Genomic DNA, 18,934 nt, shown 5'->3' with positions numbered 1-18,934 from the left:
ACATATTGAGACCCTGTCTCTACAAAAAATTAAAAAGTTAGCCAGGCATGGTGGGGTGGGGTGAGGTGGGGTTGGGGGGTCGCTTGAGCCCAGGAGTTAGAGGCTACAGTGAGCTATATGATTACACCACTGTACTCTAGCCTGAGCAACAGAGCAAGACCCTGCCTCAAAAAAAAAAAAAAAGTTATGATGATAAATTTTACATGTATTTTTTAAATTGGAAAAAAATATTGCAGGGATCCCAATTATATATAAAAAAAAAAAAAGACTTATGGGTTTCCTTCCAAAGTAGAAAGGCAGAAATGGAAAAATGAGTTTTGGTTGCTATGGAAATAGGAGTTGGCTGGGCCTGCAGGAGCAGCAGCTGGAGGGGAACAAGTGGCCGGGAAGTTGGCCCTGTGACAGAGGGGGGCTTCCGGCTGGGGATAAGACAACAACAGACTTCAGCAGGGAGAGTAGGAGGTAGAAAGAAGAAAGAAAAGGAGACAGAGTCTGTCTCTAGACACTGTCGCCTATGAGTTCTGCAGACATTTGGATACAGAGGTGGGTGTGCATGCATGTGTGTCTGTGTTGCATATGTATCCCCAGAGGCCAGAAAAACAAGATGCACAATAAACTCAATGCCTGAAAAGGAACACAGTTTCACCAGCTGTCCTGAGGGTAAGAAAGCCCCCAAACCGTTGAGTGACAGAAGAGGAAAGGCCTGCCGTTGAAATGCTTTCTGGGGTATGGGGAAATGACTGAGTAGGGCTGGCCATCACACTGTGTTCCCTCACCTTTTTCCTCAGCACAGTTCTTCAAACTGAAACCGAGGTGGGCCAGAAAGACAGACAACAAAATCCCCGCAGGATGAGCAGGACGGTGGGGATGGGCGAGCTGATGGCTCTCTTTCTTCTGCAGCTCTGAGTGACTGTTTCTGCTTCAGTCTCCATGATGCTGGGGCTCTGGGGTCTTCTAGCCTGAGGCTTTAAAGGCACCTGAATGTTCTCAGAATCACTTTCTGGGAAGATGTATTGATTATGCCTATAGTGATGACAAGTCTTTGCTGGCCCCCAGGAGGGCTCACCTGAGGGAATATTTTACTATCCCCATTCCTACCCTAGGAAGAGGAACTCGCAAACCCTTTCTTACAATCACAGTGGGGTGAATGGGTAGGGGCTCACATTTCTGAAATGACTTAAACCTAGGCTTTTGACTCTTTATAACACTGTCATTGTCTATATACACCATCTCTGAGACACACTGAAGGGACCAAACAGTTCAAAATGACTACCATATTAGTATCCTGTTTTGCATTTCTTCATTTTTAAATATATCAAGAGCCTCAAAAATGAATGTGAGTATTGAAAAGAACATAATACTTAGGAATAAATTTAATCAAGGAGGTGAATGTCTTCTACACCAAAAACTACAAAACACTGGTGAAAGAAGTTAAAGAAGATATAAGCAAATGGAAAGACATCCCACGATGACTTGGAAGACATAATATTGAGATGTCAGTGCTACCCAAAGTGATCTACAGAGTCAATGTAATTGCTATCAAAATCTCAATGACTTTTTGGCAGAAATAGAAAAATCCACCCTAAAATTCATAAGCAATCCCAAGGGACCCCAAATAGCCAAATAATCACGAAAAAGAACAAATCTGGAGGACTCACACATCCTGATTTCAAAACTTACTACAAAGCTACAGTAATCAAAGCAATGTAGTGTTTGCATAAAGAAAGACATATGGCCAGGTGCGGTGGTGGCTCATGCCTGTTATCCCAGCACTTTGGGAGGCCAAGACAGATGGATCACTTGAGGTCAGGAGTTTGAGACCAGCCTGGCCAACATGGTGAAATCTTGTTTCTACTAAAACTACAAAAATTAGCTGGGCATGGTGGTGCATGTCTGTAGTCCAGCTATTCAGGAAGCTGGGGCAAGAGAATCACATGAACCCGGGAGGCAGAGGTTGCAGTGAGCCAAGATCACGCCATTACACTCCAGCCTGGGTGACAGAGCAAGACTCCAAAAAAAAGAAAGACAGAAAGAAAGAAAGAGAGAGAGAGAGAGGAAGGAAGGAAGGAAGGAAAGAAAGAAAGAAAGACATGCTACTCATGTGCAAAAAAATGAAGTTGTATCCTTAACCTTACATGACATAAAAAAGTAACTCAAAATGGATCAAAAACTTAAAATATAAGAGCTAAAACCATAACACTCTTAGAAGAAAATATAGAGGGAAAACTTTATGACATTGATTTGGCAATGATTTCTTGAATACAACACCAAAAGCACAAAAGAAAAAAATACATAAATTAAACATTAAAATTAAAAACTTCTGTGCATTCAAAGGACATGATTAACAGACTAAAAAGGCAATCCACAGAGAAAATACTTGGAATTGTTATCTGGTAAGGGACTGATACCCAAAATAGATAAAGAACCCCACAACTCAACAACAAAGAAACAAACAACCCAGCCTGATTTTAAAAATCAGCAAATACCTTGAATAGATATTTTTCCAAGGAAGATATACAAATGGCCAGTAAGTGCATGAAAAGATGCTCAACATCACTAATCATTAGAAAACTGAAAATCAAAACCACAATGAGATACCACTTCACACCAGGATAGCACAGCTATGATCAAAAAAACCACACACAAACAAACAGAAAATAACAAACGTTGACAAGGATGTGGAGAAATGGAAACCTTGGTGCATTGTTGGTGGGATGTAAAATGGTACAGCAGCTGTTGAAAATGATATGATGATTCCTTGAAAAATGGCACACAGAATTACCATAAGATCCAGCAATTCCATTATAGGTATATATTCAACAGAATTGCAAGTAGGAATATAAACAGATATCTATACACCCATGTTCATAGCAGTGTTATTCACAATAGCCAAAAAGTGGAAGCAACCCAAGTGTCCACCAACAGACGAATGGATAAACACACTGTGGCAGATACATACCACAGTCTATTAAAATGGAATACGAACCTTGAAGACATTAGGCTTAGTGAAATAAGCCAGTCACTAAAGGATAAATACTGTGTAATTCTACCTAGATGAGGTACCCAGAGTAGTCAAACTCACAAAGACAGAAAGTAAAATGGTGGTTGCCAGGGATGGGGTTAAGGGGGAAGGGGAGTTGTTTAATGGGGACAGAGTTTCAGCTTGGGAAGATGAAAAAGAGTTCTGGAGATGGATAGTGGTGATGGTTGTACAACAATGTGAATGCACTTAATGCATTGAACTAAAGAAAATGCAGGCTGGGCGCGGTGGCTCATGCCTGTAGTCCCAGCACTTTGGGAAGCCGAGCTGGGTGGATCACTTGAGGTTAGGAGTTTGAGACCAGCCTGGCCACATGGTGAAACCTTGTCTCTAGTAAAAATACAAAAATTAGCTGGACGTGGTGGCACATGCCTGTAATCCCAGCTACTCTGGAGGCTGAGGCAAGGAGAATTGCTGAACCCAGGAGGCAGAGGTTGCAGTAAGCCAAGATGGCACCACTGCACTACAGCCTGGGCAGTAGAGCAAGACCCTGTATCAAAAATAAAATAAAATAAAATAAAATAAGAAAATGCATTAAGATGGTTAAAATGTAAATTTCAATGTCATGTGTATTTTACCACAATAAAATATGTGGATATATATAAAATAGTGGAAGTGACCTACGGTCAGCCTCTCAACCTCTGCAAAGTTCAGCCCTCATAGGCTGCCCAGTTAGGCCCAGTTAGCATTCAGGATATGGCATTTCCCCTACTTCCTTTGTCTCATCAAAACTTACCGCAGGTATAAACAAGACCACAAGCTTGCACTGAGCCCAGTGTGTGCAGGTGGGAGAGAAAGATGAACAAAGATGAGAATTGTTCAGGGAGAGGACAGTGCACCTTGCTTTGACAATGGGTTAAAAGTGATGAGGGCTGCAGAATATGAGGGAATACAGTGGAGTGGGTGCTGTGGCAGTTCCCAGGAGGAGAGAGGACTTCTTGCCTGGCTCTCTTGGGTGGTGTCACAGAGGAAGTGGTGCTTAAGGTGGGTTTGAGAGAAGGAGGATATGCAGATGTGTGGCTTGGTAGAGGGCACTTTAGCAGGCCCTGTATTTGGCTGAAGTACTGTGTGACTGAGAGGCAGAGGTGGGAGAGAATGCTGGATCGGCGGGGAAGAGAATGTGACCAGTGAGAATGCAACTCGGTGCAGGAATATGTGCCACACAAGCGTGTTGTCTTGCAACCTTGAAAAGTGGTGTTTGGATCTGGAGTCAGATCCAGAAGGAACTTGAATGGCAGACTAACAACAATAACAACTTCTATTCATAGAGGACTACTATGTGCCTGTTATTTAATAACCTTAAGCAGCAGGTAGTGATATTAGCTCTATATTTCAGCTGAGAAAACTGAGGCTCAGGAGGTTAAGCAACATATCCAAGGTCAAACACAGCCAGTAAGTGATGGAAGTGGGGTAGGAATCCAGGCCTACATGGGTTTCAAATTTTTATTTATTTATTTTTGAGACAGGGTCTGGCTGTGCCAGGCTGGAGGACAGTGGCACAATCTTAGCTCACTGCAGCCTTGACCTCCTGGGCTCAAGCACTTCTCCTGCCTCAGCACCCCAAGTAGCTGGTACCACAAGCACATGCCACCATGCCCAGCTAATTTTTTTTTTTCCTGTGGAGTTGGGGTCTCACTATGTTGCCCAGGCTAGTCCCAAACTCCTGGGCTCTAGTGTGGGCTGCTCAGTGACTTCCTTCCAAGAGGACACTATGAAAAGGAGGAAAATGAGTAACTTTACAGTGGAGAAACCTGACAAACGCTACCTTAGCCACCTGGTAATAAGTCATGTTGATAGTACAGATGCTTGATGTGATGTGATAAAGATGGCACTTTACTTCTGCGGTCTTCCGCGTCAAAACCCACAGCCCTAATCATGAGAAAAATATGAGATGAATTCCAGTAGAGGAGTATTTTACAATATATCTGACCAGTATTCCTCAAAACTCTCCAGGTCATCAAAACCAAGAAAATTCATAGAAAATGTCACAGCCAATGGGAGACTAAGGACACACAACAAACAAATGTAAAGTGGTTTCAAGCCCATTTTTGTTGGTATAAAAAAAAAGATATAAATGTAATTTGGTATTCTGGATGGGGTCCCGGGACAGAAAAAGAACATTAAATAAACACTAAGGGTATCTGAATAAACTATGTTTTTAGTTAATAATAATGTATCAATATCAGGTTGTAACAAATGTACCATATCAAATATCAATATCAGTTCATTGTAACAAATGTACCATAGCAATATAAGATGTTAATAACAGGAGAGACTGGCTCTGTGGCTCATGTCTGTAATCCCAACACTTTGGGAAGTCGAGGCGGGCAGACTGCATGAGCCCGGGAGTTCAAGACCAGCCTGGGTAACACAGCAAGACCCCATATCTACCATAAATAAAAATATTAGTTGGACATAGTGGTGTGCGCCTGTAGTCCCAGCTACTTGGGAGGCTGACGTGGGAGGATGGCTTGAGCCCAGGAGACAGAGGTTGCGGTAAGCCAAGATCGCACCACTGCACTTCACCTGGGTGACAGAGAGAGACCTTGTCTCAAAATTTAAAAAATAATAATAATAGGGGAAATTGGATGTGGAATATGTGGGAATTCTGTAGTATTGTCTCAATTTTTTTTTGTAAATCTAAATTGTACCAAAAATATATAAAGTCTTTCAAAAACAAATTCCTGAGTCACATCCTCAGAAACTGGCCCGCTAATATGCATTGACACAGGTGTAATGGACTTGTGAATGATGACAGCCTCTCTGTCCCTGACTGCTGATTGACCAAAGAGAAGGAGCGGACACAGCAATGCCTGCAGAGAAGAAGCTATAGCTCACACCAAGAAGACTGTATGGCTCTCCTCCCAGACTCCCTGAGCTTAAATATGGTGCCTCTCTCATTAGACTAGCAGCCTTCCTAGGGCAAGAGCTGGGTTTCCCCTGTGAGACCGGGCAGGAACCACCTCTCCTCCAGGAGCTCCAGGTGCCACTGATTCTCCGTATGCGTTTATTTTTCTTTTAGGTAAGTCCATTTCTCTATATGGGTAGAAAGAGAGGCCATGTACATAATGTACATTTTTTAAGGCTGGTAAAAGTTCTGCTTGCTTCAAAATACTGACTCCTAACTCTTTAGTTAAGCATAACCAATGTTAAAAAGCAGCAAACTCGATGACTTGGGTTTAGTGCCTAAATTTCCTCTGCTGACTTGCTGCTTTCCTTTGTACTCCAGGCCCCAGTCATAATTGAGTGATAACAGTAGTAAGAGTTTAAAATTGTGATGCTGCCGATTCTATATTTCAGCAGAGAAAACTAGGCTCAGGAGGTTAAGCAACTCATCCAAGGTCACACACAACCAGTAAGTGATGGAAATGGGGTAGGAATCCCAGTTTGTTTGATAATGGAACAAACCCCAGCACCCCAGCAAATTGCCTGTTGATTGCAAGAAGTTCTTACTCGTGGGTATGCAGTAAGCCACCCCAAAATACGAGGAGAGTAGATATCAGTGAACTGCACGCAACATCTGTGATTACTGATTTGCAGAAATCCTTAAGGACAGGACAGGACAGGATGTGTCTCTGGACAAAGCTGGAAGAGCAAAGCCTGGAAATTAAATCAAGACTCAACAAAACAAAAAGCGAGCCAATTGCATTAACATAAGCTGAAGGAATCATAGGTAGAGAGAAATGGTGATGCGTGAGGAGCTCCAAAAAAGCAGTACCAAAGAGCAAGTCTTTGAAAAAGTCATTGTCTTCCACATTGTCCAGAGTAGTGGAAACTCTGAAAACCTCCTTGAGTATTACAGGCAGCTCAGAGGTCTGGCCAGAGCTTCCAGGAATACTCTCTTCCTTTTTTTTTTTTTTTTTTTAATTTAAGACAGGATCTGGCTTTGTTTCCCAGGCTGGAGTGCAGTGGTGTGATCAGAGCTCACTGCAGCTTCAATCTCCCAGGCTCAAGCAATCCTCCCACCCAGCCTCCCAAGTAACTGAGACTACAGGGGCTCGCCCACACATCCAGCTCATTTTTAAATTTTTTTGTAGAGATGGGGTGTCACTATATTGCCCTGGCTGATTTTGAACTCCTGGGCTCAAGCAATCCTTCTGCCTTTGTCTCCCAAAGTGCTGGGATTACAGGCGTGAGCCACCGCACAGGGCCAGAATACTCTCTTGCTAAGAATCTTAGGGCTGGCCCAGGGAGCAGTAGGAAGGAAAAGATGCAGTGATCAATCAGACATTTCTACCACAGCACAGGAAGGGGGAATTATACTAGCAGTGCTGCCACTCTAGACTCTTGTATCCCTCAGAGGGTACAAATATCTTAGGTTCTCCTGGCGATTAAAATCACTCATTTTGCTCACCTTGCTTTGATTCCATGAAAACCAACCTTCTAACTAGATTCTGACTTTCCCACAGGAGAAACAGTGTGCTGACAAGTCAGCATGGAGGTTTCAGACTGCTTTGCAGTTGCTTCTCCCCTTGTGATTTCTTTCTCCCTCCCTCTCTCTCTCTTTTTCTTTCTCTCTCTCTCTCTCTTTCTTTCTTTCTTTCTTTCTTGACAGAGTCTTGCTCTGTCGCCCAGGCTGGAGTGCAATGGTGCAATCTCAGCTCACTGCAACCTCCGACTCCTGTGTTCAGCTGATTCTCCTGCCTCAGCCTCCCAAGTAGCTGTGATTACAGGCATGTGCCACCTGGCTAATTTTTCTATTTTTAGTAGAGACAGGGTTTCACCATGTTGGCCAGGCTGGTCTCGAACTCCTGACCTCAGGTGATCCACCCACCTTGGCCTCCCAAAGTGCTGGGATTACAGGCATGAGCCACTGTGCCCAGCCTCTCTTGTGATTTAATACATTTGCAGCCTGGCTTCCTCACCAGGCTCTGGTGAATTTGGTTAGTCCGCCCCTTTCAGCCTGGTTAGCTCCAAGTGCACTGAAGAACCTTTATCTCTGGCCTGCAGAGAACCAGGTTCACCAGCCTCCAGCCCACTGTACTGCTGGCCCTAGGGGGCTTTTCCCTGATTGACAGCTGGCCCCCCTTTTTGATGTCACTCTCAAGCTGCCCTTTGCCATGTCAGTCACCCCAATCACACCCTCCCTACCCTGAGCCCCTGGAATGAGCTGTGGGAAACCTGCAAAAAAAAGTGCTACGACAACAAAATAACTTTATAGGTTCTGCTGAAGAAACAAGAATAAAGAAGAGGCCCTGTGCTGGTGGGGGAAGAGGCCAAGAACATGCAACAGAAACTAGTAGAAGGAACTGGCAATGTTTAATCTAGAGCACAGAAGATCTGGGAAGGCCAACCAGTTTTCTGTCATCAAATATCTGAAGAACTGTGGTGACGAAAAGGGAATAGATTGATCTTCTGAGGCTCTAAAGAAAATATGCCAACCAGGCCACATACGGTGGCTCATGCCTGTAATTCCAGAACTTTGGGAGGCTGAGGCAGGAGGATCATTTGAGGCCAGAAGTTTGAGACCAGCCTGGGCAACATAGCCAGACCTGTCTCTACCAAAAAAAAAAAAATTAGCTGGGCATGGTGGCTCATGTCTGTACCCCCAGCTACTCTGGAGGCTGAGGTGGGAGGATGGCCAGAGCCTAGGAGTTTAAGCTGCAGTGAGCTATGATCACAACACTGGACTCCAGCCTAGGCAACAGAGTGAGACCCTGTCTTTCTTAAAAAAAAGAAAAAGGCCGGGCACGGTGGCTCATGCCTGTAATCCCAGCATTTTGGGAGGCCGAGATGGGTGGGTCACGAGGTCAGGAGATTGAGACCAGCCTGGCTAACATGGTGAAACCCCATCTCTACTAAAAATACAAAAAATTAGCCGGGCGTGGTGGCGGGCGCCTGTAGTCCCAGCTACTGAGGAGGCCGAGGCAGGAGAATGGCGTGAACCCGGAAGGCGGAGCTTGCAGTGAGCCAAGATTGCGCCACTGCACTCCAGCCTGGGCGACAGAGCAAGACTGTCTCAAAAAAATAAAAATAAAAATAAAAAAATACAGAAAAAGAAAAAGTATGGCAACCAAAGGGCAGTAGATACAGGGAGACAGAAAAAATGGGGAACCTTTTAGGGCAGTTTTCCCCTAACTTCAGTTATTCAAATATCACCTTCACATTTTGTGTGTGTGTGTGTGTGTGTGTGTGTGTGTGTGTGTGTGAAATTTATGAGAAGCAGCATAATTCTGCAATTTAGAGCACAAATCTGGAGCAGGACCACCTGGGTTTATTTTCCAGCTCATCACTTCCTAGCTATATAACTTTGGGCAAGTTATTTAACTTCCCTATGCCTGTTTGCTCAGTAGTAAAATGGGGCAAAGAGTCCCTACCTCAAATAGTACTTAACCCATATTGGTGAGGATTAACTGAATGATTTGAATGACGCATGGAAAGTGCTTAGAAGAGCATCCAGCACTTAGTAAGTACTCAGTAAGTGGTGGGTATTTTATACATATATATTTTTTTAATAAAATTCTTTTATTTTTTATTTTATTTTTTTGAGACGGAGTTTCACTCTTGTTGCCCAGCCTAGAGTGCAATGGCGCGATCTTGGCTCACCACAACCTCTGCCTCCCGGGTCCAAGCGATTCTTCCCTTAGCCTCCCGAGTATCTGGGATTACAGGCATGTGCCTGGCTAATTTTGTATTTTTAGTAGAGATGGGGTTTCTCCATGTTGGTCAGGCTGGTTTCAATCTCCCAACCTCAGGTGATCAGCCCTCCTCGGCCTCCCAAAGTGCTGGGATTACAGGCGTGAGCCATTGCACCCGGCCCTATAAATTTTTATTTTTAAATAATTGGGGTCTTGCTGGAGTGCAGTGGCATGATCATAGCTCACTGTAACCTCGAACTCCTGGGCTTAAACCATCCTCCCACCTCAGCCTCCTGAGTAGCTGGATTACAGGCATGCATCACTACACCCAGGTAATTTTTAAAATGTTTTGTAGAGATGGGGTCTCACTATGTTGCCCAGGCTGGTGTCCAACTCCTGGCTTCAAGTGACCTCCCTGTGTGTACCTCCCAAAGTATTAGGATTACAGGCATGAGCCACTGCACCTGGCCTATTATATTTTATTCTATCCTCATACCATTGATACTCTTATTTAAAATTTTTCTTTAAATGGACACACGATTTATATACATTTATTTTAAGGGAAACGTTATATTACTACCATACATGAAAAGCCATGTACAGGTGGAAACTGTAAAGATAAACATAACAGCAAACAATGTTATTAGATTGTTACAGTTTTAACAATGTTATTAAATGGTCACACTTACTGTTGCCTCTTAAATGCCCTGAACTGGAGGACTGCTGTCTTTCCAATGAAAGAGGAGACAATCAAGTGTTACAGTAGCATTCTAGTACTTTGCCCAGACTTCTGTTGGCTGCAGTCAGAAGCAAGAGTCCCAGTCCCACAAGTTGGAGGAAGTGAAAGGCCAGCGTGGGTGGAGCACCTGCTCTGGGGAGAGAGGGCAGCCCCAGGGGTGAGAGGCGGGCAGAGCAGGATCAAAGAGACAGCTCAAAAGGGAAAAATCCCTTTCCTATTCTGAGACTTTGTGCTCTTGGGTACCATGTCTCTCTCTGTGCCACACCAAAGCCATCTCACAAGACCCCTTGTGGTATGAGTTGCACATCTTAGAAAGCAAAGTCAGAAACACTTTGTTGGAGACACTATGGGTGCCCCACCCATACTCCTCAGCTCACCCGAGGTTACCTGCAGACATTTCCAGATGCCCTGGGCTACCTTTCACTTCTGCTTTAAGTTATTTTCTGGCCTCAGGGTGTGCACAGCAGACAGTTAGCAAGACAACCCCCAATAATGAGGTATGAGAGTCGAGGATATACCCCAGTCTCCCTGCCTTTTCGTGGGACACTTCTGAAATATTTTCTATAGTCTCGCTAAGGGTCCCTGAGGGATGGAGACCCAATTGTCCAGTGGTAACTCACTCATCAACACCTTTTTTATTGGCTTTTCTCCCTTTCTCGGTTAATTTCACTCTCACTGGGCTTCCTGGGATCATTTCCCAAATACACTTCTGGCACCTGAATCCTTTTCTCGTGATCTGCTTTGGGGGAAACTACAACTATGACACAGCTTTAAACTTCTGTCAGTGGAATGAGTTGCCCAGTGAGATGTGAAGTTCCATCTTACTGAGGACTCAAGAAATGGCTGAGAATGTTCAATGGAGATTCACAGGTCAGGTAAAGACTCAAATCAGATGAACACTTAGTATTCCTTTTGTGTGTCTGTCTTTTTTGTTTGTTTTTTTGTTTTAAAGAGACAGCATCTTGGCCAGGCGAGGTGGCTCATGCCTGTAATCCTAGCACTTTGGGAGGCCGAGGCGGGTGAATCACCTGAGGTCAGGAGTTTGAGACCAGCCTGGCCAACATGGCGAAACCCCGTCTCCACTAAATACACAAAAATTAGGCAGGCATGGCAGTGGGCACCTATAATCCCAGCTACTTGGGAAGCTGAGGCAGGAGAATCGCTTGAACCTCGGGGGGCGGAGGTTGCAGTGAGCTGAGATCATGCCATTTCACTTCAGCCTGGGCAAAAGAGTGAAACTCTGTCTCAAAAAAAAAAAAAAAAAAAGAGACAACATCTTGCCCTGTCACCTAGGCTGGAGTGCGGTGTTGCAATCATGGCTCACTATAGTCTCAAACTCCTGGTCTGAAGTGATCCTCCCCCGTCAGCCTCCCCAGTAGCTGGGACTGCAGGTGCATGCCACCATGCCCAGCTAATTTTTGTTTGTTTTTTGAGACAGGGTCCCCCTCAGTTGCCCAGGCTGGAGCGCAGTGGCATGATCATGGCTCATTGCAACCTTAAACTCCTCAGCTCAATTGATTCGCTTACCTCAGCCTTCTGAGTAGCTGGGACTACAGGTGCACCACCACACCTGGCTAATTTTTCATTTTTTTGTAGATATGGGGTCTTGCTATGTTGCCCAGGCTGGTCTGGAACTTCTAGACTCAAGTAATCCTCCCACCTCAGCCCCCCAAAGTTCTGGAATTACAGGTGTGAGCCACCAATCCAGGCCCCAGCTAATTTTTAAAATTTTAAAAATAGAAATGAGGTCTCACTATGTTGCCCAGCCTGACCTTGAACTCCTGGCCTCAAGCAATCCTCCTGCCTCAGCTTCACAAAGTGCTGGGGCTACAGGCATGAGCCACTGCACCCAACCTACCTAGTATCCTTCTGATCCTCAGGTCTCATTATTCTGGATCAGGAGTCAGCAAACTACAGCCCACAGGCCACGTCCAGCCTACTGCCTGTTTTTGTATAGCCTGTGAGCTAAGAATGGTTTTTACATTATTTGTTTGTTTGTTTGTTTGTAGAGATGGGGGTCTTGCTATGTTGCCCAGGCTGGTCTTGAACTCCTGGCCCCAAGCAATCCTCCCTCCTTGGTCTTCCAAAGTCCTGGGATCACAGATATGAGCCACCATGCCTGGCCAGCTTTTACATTTTTAAATGGTTGAAAAAAATGTTTAAAGAATAATATTTTGTGACACAGAAAGATTATGTGAAATTCAAAACTTCAGTGTCCATAAAGCTTTATTGGAACCCAGATATACTCATTTGTTTACATACCATCTACAGCTGCTTTTACTCTACAGTGGCAGTTTCTCATCAACATTACAAGAAACGACGTTACTTGAGGACTTACTGTATGTCATTTCGCTTAAAGTTGCAGTTTCTAAGAACCTAACGAGGACATTAATTGAGAATTTACTGCAGTTGCAACTGAAACCCTATGGTCCATAAAGCTCAAAATATTTACTCTCTGGACCTTTACAGAAAAAGTCTGCTGATGCCTGTTCAAGGTCATTATCCTGCAGAGACAAGAGGCAGATTGAGGCCTGGCTGCCCCATGAGTGGGGAGGCCGATGCCCAGACCTATCTGGGGGCAGTTTGAATCAGAACCTCACATTTCCTTTTGCCACATCTTTATGACCATGGTTATTACTCCCACCCTCTGCAAGTACCTAAGACTCTTTCACAGAGGAATTCATGTCTTTATACCAGTAATATTTTTTGACTAAATTTTTTTTCCATTTTTCTTGTTGTTAAAGATAGAGGTGGGGGGTCTCACTATGTTGCCCAGGCTAGTCTTGAACTCTTGGCCTCAAGCATTCCTCCCACTTCTGCTTCCCAAAGTGCTGGGATTACAGGCATATGACACTGTGCCCAGCCACCAGGAATATTTTTCTTTTTTAAAGGACATGAGAAATTTTCTTCTCCACACCCTGCCACTATCCCACGTGGTTTCATCCATGCTTGATCACTTTCACCACCACTTAGTTACTGATTTCTCCCCAGAACAAACCAAACCTCCAGCCCACGTCCTGAGATTTCTGATCAATACCCAAATGTTGGCCAGGTAAGGTAGATCATGCTTGTAATCCCAGTGCTTTGAGAGGCCAAGGCAGGAGAAACACTTGAGTCTAGGAGTTGGAGACCAGCCTAGGCAACACAGTAAGACCCTACTTAAAAAATTAGCTGGGCATGATGGTGTGCACCTGTAGCCCCAGCTACTTGGCTGGGTGGGAGGATCCCTTGAGCTCAGGAGGTTGAGGCTGCAGTAGCTATGATCATACCACTACAGGAGGCATGGGTGACAGAGCAAGACCCTGTGTCTTAAAAACAACAACAAAAGAAACCAAAAACCAACAAAACAAAACAAAACAAAAAACCCAAATGTCTGGTCAACATTAGATTAAGTTGGAGGGTGGGGGGTGTTGCTGCTTACCAGCAGTGCAACTTTGGGCAAGTCATTTAACAGCATGGAACGTCAATTTCATCATCTCTCAAAGGCGGAAATGATCCTGTCCAACCTGCCAGGATTACCGTGCTAATCGGATGAAATGAGAGCTGCCCACAAGACACTGAGCCGCCTGGCCCCAGCCTCTCTCCCTTTGACCACCACAATCCCTGCCCACTGGCTCTCCTTGAGTCCCCTGGCCTTGCCAAGCTCTTGGCTATCTCTGTACATGCTGACCTTTCTGCCAAAAACATCTTTTTTCTCACCCCACCTTCTGCTTGGCAGATCAATGCATAACCTTTGTTTATGTGTGTTTCTGTTTAAAGATACCTTATAGGCCAGGTGCTGTGGCTTGAGCCTGTAATCCTAGCACTTTGGAGGCCAAAGTGGGTGATCACCTGAGGTTGGGAGTTCGAGACCAGCCTGGGCAACATGGTGAAACCTCGTCTCTACTAAAAATACAAAAATTAGCTGGGCGTGGTGGCATGTGCCTGTAGTACCAGCTACATGGGAGGCTGAGGCAGGAGAATCGCTTGAACTCCGGAGGTAGAGACTGCAGTGAGCTGACATCGTGCCACTGCACTGCAGCCTGGGAGACAGAGTGAGACTCCGTCTCAAAAAAACAAAAACAAAAACAAAAGACACCTTATTTGATATATATTGTTGAGATATATACATATTATTCATTAACACTGAACTCAGCCAACTGCACTATAACTCATGCCTGAACGAAGCTTACCTAACAGACAAGCTTTCTCTGTAAGGCACATCGCAGCCTTCTCATACTTAGGAACACTAGACAGCACGTCAACAGTACACTTGGGGCCATTTCAAACAGCGACATCACAAACAAAAACGCACAAACATGCAAAAAATGTGGCACTAAGTACACCACAAAAGGGACACTTGTTTATAGCACAAGAGCTGAAACCAGAAAGCAGCGTGTCCTCCTGTTTGCCCTTGGCTGGAAATGTGCACGTTGGGTGACTCAACTTTTTCACTATTCTACGTGCATCCATATATAACTGTGAAAGTGTCATGGATATTGATTTGGAAGTTACACAGACATTATTTTTCTTTTTTCTTTCTTTCTTTTTTTTTTTTTTTTGAGATGGAGTTTCGCTGTTGTTGCCCAGGCTGGAGTACAATGGCATGATCTTGGCTCACTGCAACTTCCACCTCCCAGGTTCAAGCAATTCTCCTGCCTCAGCCTCCCAAGCAGCTGGGATTACAGGCTCTTGCCACCACGCCCAGCTAATTTTTTGTATTTTTAGTAGAGACGGGGTTTTGCCATGTTGGCCAGGCTGGTCTCAAACTCCTGACCTCAGGTATCCACCCACCTCGGCCTCCCAAAGTGCTGGGATTACAGGCATGAGCCACTGCACCCGGCCTTTTTTCCTCTTTTTTTTTTTTTTTTTTTTAAATGAGCCAAGGTCTCGCTATGCTGTCCAGGCTGATCTCAAACTCCTAAGCTCAAGTGATTAGGCTGGTGTCAAACTCCTAAATTCAAACTCCTAACCTCACGCCTCAGTCTCCCAAAGTGCTGGGATTACAGGTATGAGCCACCACACCCGGCCACAAACATATTTTTTAAAAAATTCTTTAATTATATAATTTTTAAAATAAAGATATGGTGTCTTACTGTGTTACCCAGGCTGATCTGGAACTCCTAGCCTCAAGTAATCTTTCTGCCTCAGCTTCCCAAAGTACTGGGATTATATGCATGAGCCACCATGCCTGGCCACAAACAAATTTTTTTTAAGAATTATTCAATCTATATAATTTTTAAGCAAACAGGGCCTTGCTCTGTTGCACAGGCTGATCTGAAACTCCTAGCCTCAAGCGATCCTCCTGCCTCAGCCTCTCAAAGTGCTGGGATTACAGGGAAGAATTTGCAAATTTAGAACTTGTTAATAATGAGAATCTACTGCACTTTCTTCCCGTTTCTCTCATTCGGGGCTGGCTGAATTCTGTCTTACTCATATTTTATCTCTAGTATCTGGAAAACTGCCTGGCCCACAGTAGGCTCTCAATAATAAATGTATTTCCAATGAGTGAATGAGTCAATTCAGTGGAAGTGCTCAGCTCACAGCAGTGATAGCTAGTGTTTGTGAAGACACACCATGCGCCTGCCCCGTGCACGCTGTCCTGGTCAACAAGGGAAACAGCAGAGTATTGTTCTTTTGCACCTGAGCTCAAGAGCAGACTGCCTGGGTTCAAATATGGGACATGCTTCTTATTAATTAATTATATAACTTTGAGCAAGATCATTGGCCTCTCTGAGCCTCAGTTTCCTTGGCTATCAAATGCAGTATTCATAGTTCTACCGTGGAAGTTATGGTCAGGAGTCTAACTTGGCCCTGCACAGAAAGCCTCTAGCACAGGGTGAACCCTTAGTAAACAGTAGCTTTTATTGTGAATAATTCCCAAGGCAACCCTATTTTCACACCCATTTTGCAGATACAAAAACTGAAGCTAAGGATGGTTCAGTGAGTTTCCAAGGTCACAAAGGAAGGGCTGCCTATGGGGGGGATTCTATGCCCATGCTAGTAACACTGCTGTTATATAAACATAAGGGGTCGGCGGGGCGCAGCGGCTCATGCCTATAATCCCAGCACTTTGGGAGGCCAAGGCTGGAGAATGGCTTGAGCCTAGGAGTTTGAGACCATCCTGGGGAATATAGTGAGGCCCCATCTCTATAAAACAAACAAACATAAGGGCTCATTTTTACTAGTTGTAAAAGGGCCCTTGCTCGTTATAAGGCCTCTCACTGCCTAATCAGCTAGGTTTGCCAAAATGAGGAAGACAGCTCCAGCCATTCTCCTGATCTTCTCTGGGATCAGGGTGGGGAGGAATCCCCTTCCTACCCGTAAACCCCGAAGAGTCTTCGCTCACATTCCACACTGGTGTCTTTCTGTTCCTTGCCCACTTTCGAGTTCAACCCTTTCAGAACCAGCCCTACTGTGGGGGGTGGGGGATGGTTAGTTTGTTATCTTGGGTTTGACAGTACAAAGGCAGAGGCATTTCCTGCTTAAAAGGCACATGAGAAAGGAGGAGGAGGGCGAACTGGAGGAAAAGGAGGAGGAGGGAATCATCAGCATTCTGGGTTAGAACAAACAAATGTCCTCCGTTTTTCTCCAACTCCTTAGATCAGGGGTCCTCAAATTTGGCTGCCACCTGGAATCTCTTGCAAACATTTTAATACCCAGATGTCCAGTCCCCCACCCAATCACATCTGAGTCTCTGGGGGCGGGGGTGGAACTAGGGCATCGGTATTTTTTTAATGCTCCCCAAGCAACGCCAACGTGCAGACAAGTTTAAGAAGTGGTGCTCTGGACCTCATCAGCACTCGGCTGCCACCCTGGAGTGGCTCTGGGCGACAGTGGCTGCTTTCCGCTTCGAGGACGCGCGGCTTGGGGATTCGGGCATGCTCTGGGAGGCGAGGGCTGGGGAGGATGCGAGCGTGCCAGCGACCTGGTGCTCTGCCTTGCTCTAGGCCCAGCTCCGAGACTGCGGGTCTCTGGGTACCCCCCACGGCTACAACACGTGCTGCCGCCCCGACTCCTCCGGTTATCTCTGCAGACCGCAAGCGGTGCCCAGCGGCCGCCCCGCTGTCCACCCCAACCTCAGAGGCTCCAGGGAGACGCCCGGGGCTCAGGAATCCTACCTTGGCTGCCGGCGCTGCCCTCCAGTCCCCGGAATCCTGGGACTCAGGTTCGAGCTGTCGCTGTCGCTGTCGCTGCGCCTGTGAAGCGCCCACTAGAGCGCAGGCGCCACCTAGTGGGCGCGGGGCGGCTGCGCAGGGACCGCGCTGGCAGGCGGGAGCGCAGTCCAGGGCGGAAATGCAGCCAGGGCTTCCCACGTGGGCGGTTTTCCAGCGCGCCGCCAGCCCTGTGGCCAGATCCGGCCTGGGGCGGGACCACCTTCACCCGCTGCGGGGCACTGGGATCTGAACTTGGTGAACTTTCTCTTGGGGCACGGAGGGACGGCCAGGCCCTGGCCCTCGGCCTGGTATCCATCCTCTGGTTTTCCGGGCTGAGCACGGGGATCTTTCTCTTCATCCAGCAGCTTTCAGTGCACCCCACCTTTGGCACTGCTTCTCTTTTAAATGTGCTGGGACCATCCGAGGCTGGGGTTCTCTCCAACCCAGGGAGGCCCTTCGCCTATCAGCAACCATTTCTTCCTGCCACCCCCTAAACCGTCCCTGAATGAGAGAAACAGCCTGCTCTGCTGGCTTGCTCTACAGAGGCCAGGGCTGGTGGAGGATGGGTGTGTGCCAGCGACCTCGTGCTCTGCTCTGCTGGAAGGCCTTCTCTGAGCAGTGGAAGGGGAAGGGGCGGCTTAAGGGAATTGTGTTTTTTGTTTTGTTTTGTTTTGTTTTTGTAGAGACAAGGTCTCTCTATGTTGCCCTGGCGGCTCTTGAACTCCTGGTCTCAAGCGATCCTCTCACCTGCAGCCTCCCAAAGCACTGGGATTACTGGTGTAAACTATGGCTCCCAGCTGCCTGGTATTCTTTCAATGAAGACATGCCAAAACGCTTACAAATATGGTGGACATTTAATGTGTTTATATTTCATTTATGTCTTCATTTAACAACGATGAACTGAGCACCTCCTATGTGCCACTTTTCTACAATCAAGGGATACAGTGAAGAACAAAACACAAAAATCTCTGCTTTTGTTGAATTCACATTTAATGTAACACATGAATACTTTTAACACACCCAACGATCTAATGCAAAGCGATTGAGCTCGTTGTGAGATAAGCAGAGGATTTATTAAAAATATCTATATTTAGGGCCGGGCACCGTAGCTCACGCCTGTAATCCCAGCACTTTGGAAGGCTGAGGCAAGAGGATCGCTTGAGGTCAGGAGTTTGAGACCAGCCTAGCCAACATGGCAAAACCCAGTCTCTACAAAAAATACAAAAATTAGCCGGGCGTGGTGGCAGGCGCCTGTAATCCCAACTACTCCAAGGCTGAGGTGGGAGAATCCCTTGAACCCGGAAGGAGGAGGTTGCAGTGAGCCGAGATCGCACCACTGCACTCCAGCCTGGGTGACAGAGTGAGACTCTGCCTCAAAATAAATAAATAAATAAATAAATAAATAAATCAATCTATGTTTAGGGCGCCAAGGGCAGACATT

The 18,934-nt window shown here is 45.8% G+C and overlaps 1 protein-coding gene across 3 annotated transcripts in view; it reads right to left on the bottom strand.

The window, feature by feature from the left end:
- CHD9 (chromodomain helicase DNA binding protein 9) overlaps nucleotides 1–18,068 on the bottom strand; it is a 274,384-nt gene extending 256,316 nt beyond the window's left edge. For 2 of the 3 annotated variants that reach the window (XM_055366787.2, XM_055366788.2), the window contains exon 1: nucleotides 17,458–17,603. The gene's annotated coding sequence lies outside the window, so the exon portion shown is untranslated. Of the gene's footprint in view, nucleotides 1–17,457 lie in introns of all 3 variants that reach the window. The other variant, XM_055366784.2, reaches the window with a different exon arrangement.
- Nucleotides 18,069–18,934: the final 866 nt, after the last annotated feature.

The sequence above is a fragment of the Gorilla gorilla genome, chromosome 18, assembly GCF_029281585.2.
Source record: "Gorilla gorilla gorilla isolate KB3781 chromosome 18, NHGRI_mGorGor1-v2.1_pri, whole genome shotgun sequence".
Classification (NCBI taxonomy): Eukaryota; Metazoa; Chordata; class Mammalia; order Primates; family Hominidae; genus Gorilla; species Gorilla gorilla.
Note: the sequence above shows the minus strand (reverse complement) of the source record. Positions and strands in the feature narration are given on the sequence as shown.